Here is a 6,385-nt window from a genome sequence, read left to right on the forward strand (position 1 = left end):
CAACTGAAGTAACAAAGATTGTTTGCGAACGTGAACCTCGCGACAATCAATGTTCGCATAGCGACCGCGATCCCGAACTTAACGTTATCTGACACTTTCTTATTTTCGATATGCCACTTATCATTGGTGCTATTGAGATGCTACCATTCCATTATCGGTATTCCAATAGGCTAAACGTAGGGTTACCAATTACCATATTTTGGAATCCGTAAAGACGGACACTTTTTTAAAAAGGTAACAAAAAAGTCCATAAAGTTAGTTTACTGGAATTGAAAACAGCTGACTTCGAAACATTATACTGAAAATCTTGTTGTGTTGACTAAAAAAAGGTGATCACTTCGACTCGGCTCCCGAATTACCCGCGTTTTACGTTACTTTTGTGGTGCTGACTTGAAAAACAAAGATAAAAAAAAAATCGTTACTTTGATTCGGCTTCCGAAGCACCCGCTTTTTACGTTACTTTTGTGGTGTTGACTAAAACATAAAAAATAAAAAAAGGTCATCACTATGATTCGACTCCCGAATGATCCGCTCGAACGTCCACATTACTTACTTCGGGTCATTTATGCCGATTTTCAGTTGACCCTGTATATTAGCCTAGCCGTACAAGCTGTAAAGTAGGACGAATTGCTGAAAAGAGGACTTTTAGGCGTCCTCGGAGGACATTTTCAATTTCCTAAAAAAGGAGGACGTCTGGTAACACCCTACTAAAGGCAACATTCGGATTCTTCGAAAACTGTTGTGCCGATCAACCAGTGGCGGCTCGTCCTATAGGGCAACTGGGGCATTGCCCCACCTAAAATTCTGCTCAATAACAATTTAACCATTTATAGACGCACAGCAATCAGTATATACCGAGATCACGGCGAAACCCGCATTATTCTTGTGCTTTCGCTAACAAATGCCCATACATAGCGAAGTCTCTGCGAAAATCGAATTCTCTTCTGTGTTTTCGCTTTGTGAATGCCTAGCCGGGGCTTGCCCCGGTAGCGCTCATAACAAGCTTTCACTATCTATTCTCTCAAAGCCGCGCACAATAAAGAAACGGTGATTTACTCTCTCCTATTCGTAAAATGGCCGAGCAAGTGGGGCTATGCCTGTCGCCCTTAAGGTGTAATGTAACAATCGTATCTATATCTGAACTCGGTTACCGTGATATGCGTTGACTCGACCTTTGCTGGTATATGTCGATTTTGACGGTGTTTCGCACCATGATAATTCTTGAAACTTGGTATGATATGTCGTGAAGGTAGTATTTAGCACTGCTCCAAGTTTCAGGCTTGCTACTCAAAGATAAGGGTGGTAATTTCGTTTCCGAAGTTCAGTGTGTGCTGATCTATCATGTACATTGTACAGCAAATAGATTTTACTCAAAAGCCGGTATTGGTCTCCATTGATTTTGACGATGTTCCATACCGAGATCGGTCATGATATTTGGCACAGTAAGTCTTAATGTTAGTATCGACCGCTGTAATAAGTTTTAAGTTTGTCACTGAACTATGTGGGTGGTAATTTCGTTTCCAAAGTCGAGTGAGAGCTGACTCTTCATTTATCGCTGACAGATTTACGCAAAAGCCGTTATTGGTCTCTATTGATTTTAACGATGTTCCATACCTAGATCTGTCATGAGCTTTTGCACGGTATGTCTTGATTTTAGTATCGAACGCGGTGCCAAGTCTTAAAGTTGACGCTCAATGATTGAGGCAGTTATTTCGTTTTCGAGGTCGAGTATGGTAGAGATGCGCGCTGATCTGATACTTAGCCTACCTACATCACTGCGGATCTCACGGAAAAGCCGGTGTCTGTCTGTGCTAATCTAGTCTGCGTTCCATAACGAGATCGGTGATGATATTTCCAATGGTATATCTCGATGATCGCATGAAACAGCTAACTAAGATTCTCGGTTTGCATTCAAATATTCACATAATTTTATGTTCGCCAATGTGCATTTCACTGTGAAATTGTGGCCTTCAAACCATTTGCTTACAATCCCCTGTCAAATGCGATAGCTATTTCATTTTCGATTTCGGCTAACAGCTGATCATTCGATCAGCCTATTCCTCGATCTATTTTACTCAAAGTTCGGTGTTCGTCTGTTTGTATTGATTTTGACAGTGTACCATGCCGGAATGGGTTATGAGATTGCGAATGCTACTTCTCGATGATTTCATGTAACAGTATGCTAAGTTTACGGCTTTCATTCATGTATTTATTGATTAATATATTTTCCAACGGCGATTTGGCAGCAGACAGTAAGCCGTATGTGTTGCGTCACAATCTCCAGTTTCGAGGCCAAAATGTACCATGTTGTTCCGAGACCGAAGTTCCGAGGCTGCTGTCCTTAGTTCTTCAAAGACCATTCAAATTGATGTTCTGGATTCAATATGACAGGCCCAATCTATGAGATAACAATTGCGTATGTGTCCGAAGTCGTTGACCTTTGCAGTTAGGCTTACGCAATCTCTCGAGTTCTAGTCATTGGAATTAGTCTGGTCAAGTCAAGTGCGAACATGAATCGTATTGAATCTTTGCTCCGTACGTAGGCTAGTTTACGCAGTTGCCTTTAGAGCGAAAATTAAAGGTCTAGAAGACTACTCCTTGTCGCTTCGACATATTCCTGTCTTTTCATTGTATCGCATTTTTGTGGTGTATTGAACTGATAAAATTGCTAATAAACCAATGATGATGATGATAGAAATTGTCCAGTCCATTGATCCAATCGTACGCCGGGTACCTCCGCTTTGGTTGCCTATCACCTGGTCGTAACTCGTAACCACCAGCTCAGTGGTCGTAACACACCAGGATCGTGTACGAAACACTTTCGGACGGCCTATCGATTTGCGTAATCTCTAACTCTACCATGAAATCATAACGCATGCTACTAAGGATGACCTGATAATTGATTCGTGGCATAGGGACGATTCTTAGTTCACGTACATTATGTAAAATGATCCTTTGATTAAAAAAAAATGAATAAAACATTTGTTACCACACTTCAAGTCACGGCTCACCGGCAAACCTCTCGCGGCACCTACGTTAAAATCACTGTTGTCGGGAAATTCATGTGACCATCATATTAAAGTTACTTTTTACGTTGGAAAACGCCATTGTGACGTCATGTTGATAAAAGTCGCTCGCAGCCCTTGCCCCACCACCCGATATTGTCACGAGCCGCCACTGCGATCAACCCCTATCTCAGAGGTCTCTAACACGCGGCCCGCGAGACCATGTCGTGCTGCCCGCGATGGCATTTTGGATTTCGAATATTCGACAGTATTTAACTGCTAAGGATCTTTTTTGAATTTGAGAACAGGAAATTCGCTCCAAAACTAATCCGGAAGCCTGAAACTAGTCATGAAACTGCACTATTACGTCACTTTCAAAAGTTACCACGCAGTGGAATATCAACTATTACGTCACATTACTTGTTTATGATGGTAAAACATGACCCGTTGATGATTCGTGACTAAAAATTGTGATTTGGACTTGGACGCGACCTTTTGTAGAATTACTCGAACTCGAACTCGAACTCGAATTACTCATTGTGTGATAAAATAGAAACGACACTAGTCGTGTCGCGTCAAACGTTACAGCGAGAGAAGGACTTGTTTGTTTGTTTGTTTTATTACAACATTGGCGCTTATCACACATATGGTTATTTGCGCCCAGCACATGAATTGCATTAACACAATGGTCTTTTGCAGTCTTGCTTCGTCTTTCTGGTTATTAGCTGCCATCTTTCCAGAGTTCGGCTCTCTCTTCTGGGCTTTTCAAGGCGCTGTATATACAGCGAGATCGGCGATGAGGAGCCCAGATAAACCTCCGACACATAGAAACATGGCAGAGCCGTGACTCGAACCACCAACCATTGGTGTCGTGACAGCAGTGTTTAACCAACTGCGCCACTCGCTTCCCCGAGAGAAGGACTTACTGTGACTCGGAACGCCATGACTTGGTATAACCACGGGCGCAACAAACTATCAAACTGGTATGGGGAATGGTAATACATCAAAAGGTCTTAGCTTGTGTTGCGTTGATTATTGAGATATCTTAGCAGGTCGATATGGCAACCATTGGCATTGTGTTGCCCTCTTGATGTATAGTTAGTTACATCCCGTGTCATCTTGGCCCTTGGGTATCTTTATCCTTGTTGTTATCGCCAATTAAATGTGGCCAGGATGAAGTATAGTTGTAGCACATGCTTCACCGATGTAGCATCAATGGATTCTTCGGCGATTGGACATTTCTAATGCTATTAGAGGTCGACCGATATTGATTTTTACAGGCCGATGCCGATACCGATATATCGGCTCACTCACAAGGCTGATTCCGATATCATAGGCCGATATTAATATGGAAGGAGCAGAGAACAATTTCACCAAAAATATTATATATTAGGCAACATGGCACTTGTACATGCCACAGAAAGCTGAACAACAAACGAGAAAACTGAAATTGAAAAGAATTATTGCTTAATTGTGCACATTCGATGAAATTTGGGATAACCCAAAAAGCAAAATATGATACAGAATTGCAGATCAGTCCAGAAAAGGTAGATTGTAATGCAGGAAGCGTAGTTTCTCTGCATGCTCACCCAGCTAAACTCGTCCTGCAAGGGTAATTCTGTCATATATCGCCTTTTGCGTCGTCGATTTCTTGAGATTGAGAACACGGAGCATTGAATTTCCGAAATTTTGGAATTTTTTTAAAATATAAAACATCGGCCGCGATATTGGCCTTCATAGGCCGATATCGATAATCGGGAAAGCTCTAAATATCGGCCTCGATAATCGGCCATGTCGATAATCGGTCGACCTCTAATTGCTATGTCACAGTAATCATTATATTTAATAGCTATAGATCCGTTCTAATATTCGAAGGTAAATCTAACGCCATTTTAATTTGACTTTGGTAATGACATGATCAATAGCCTAGTTATCAGGAGTATGCCCGGAACCCGGATTTGGCTGTACTGCTCCAATGCTCTGATATCAGATCAATCATCATCATCATTGGTTTATCAGCAATTTTATCAGTTCAATACACCACAAAAAATGCGATACAATGAAAAGAAAGGAAGATGTCGAAACGACTAGGTTATTGTCTATGGAATCAGACACCCACCTTGGCCAAGGCGATGTAAAGAGGAGGCATACACACTGAATGAAAGTAAGAAAGATAGTATAGAAAAAGGAAGCGACAAGAAATCATTTTAACATTCTAAAATATTCTACCTATAATTGCGACACGTCAAATGTCCGCTAGCTGCAAAATTTCAACGCGACGGTTTTTACGATGTCCTGATGCACTTGTACTTTCGCAGGGTGCGTACAATTACTATGCCAAGTACAGCAACAATTTTATTCAAAAATTTTCAAATGTGATTTTTTCGTGGCAGGCGTGAATTCAAAATAGTGAATCACATTTTCATGACGTTTGTAGAATGCCACTCTGCAAGGTCCCGTCAAATAAGGCCTACTTGGAAATACATTGAATTCCCCTATAATTGGTGCTGCGGCCCGCGGCGCAATCAAAAAGTAGGAAATTGGCCCGCGAGCATATTTGAGTTTGAGACCTCTGCCCTATGAGATGGCGAGACAGCGTAGTGGTATAATTGACAGCTGCAACACCAATGGGTTCCGGGTTGGAGTCCGACCGAGGTCGACTCCAGAATTCCTACCTGAGTGTTGGAGGTTTATCTAGGTTCCTCCTCGCCATATCATCCGTGTGAGCGGTGTCTCATAAAAAACAAGCCTAGAAGTGGGCCGTGCTACAAGGAGGCATTCACGGAATAAAAATGAAGAAATATCGGCTGGTGTAAATGACACGAGATCCTCGTCAAAGGGAAATATCTACTTACCCCCCCCCCCTCCAATAGTAACCTAACTAAGATATCTATTGACTACTCGGGACCTATCATCTGGAACGTATTACCACCACATATCCGTGAATTGCCTTATAACAGAATCAAAAAAGACCTACTTGTTCACCTCCTGTCGTTATACTAACACTGCCCTACCTCGCCTAGACATTGCTTCATCATTGGTTTATTAGCAATTTTATCAGTTAAATACACCACAAAAAATGCGATACAATGAAAAGACAGGAAGATGTCGAAGCGACAAGGAGTAGTCTATGGAATCTGACACCCACCTTGGCCTAGGCGATGTAAAGAGGAGGCATGCACACTGAATGAAAGTAAAGAAGATAGTATAGAAAAAAGAAAGCGACAAGAAATAGGGCGGCATGTCATGGGAAGCGAGCTTCATTCATCATTTGCTACCATGGTTTAATTTTTCTTCTATTTTCCTTTTTTAACTAAACATTTTTACAGCCAGACTGTTCAGAGTCAAGTGTACCAGTTTGATGCTGGTGTGATCAGACT

This window comes from Botryllus schlosseri, chromosome 13 (assembly GCF_051294905.1).
Source record: "Botryllus schlosseri isolate E-star chromosome 13, Bs_hap1, whole genome shotgun sequence".
Classification (NCBI taxonomy): domain Eukaryota; kingdom Metazoa; phylum Chordata; class Ascidiacea; order Stolidobranchia; family Styelidae; genus Botryllus; species Botryllus schlosseri.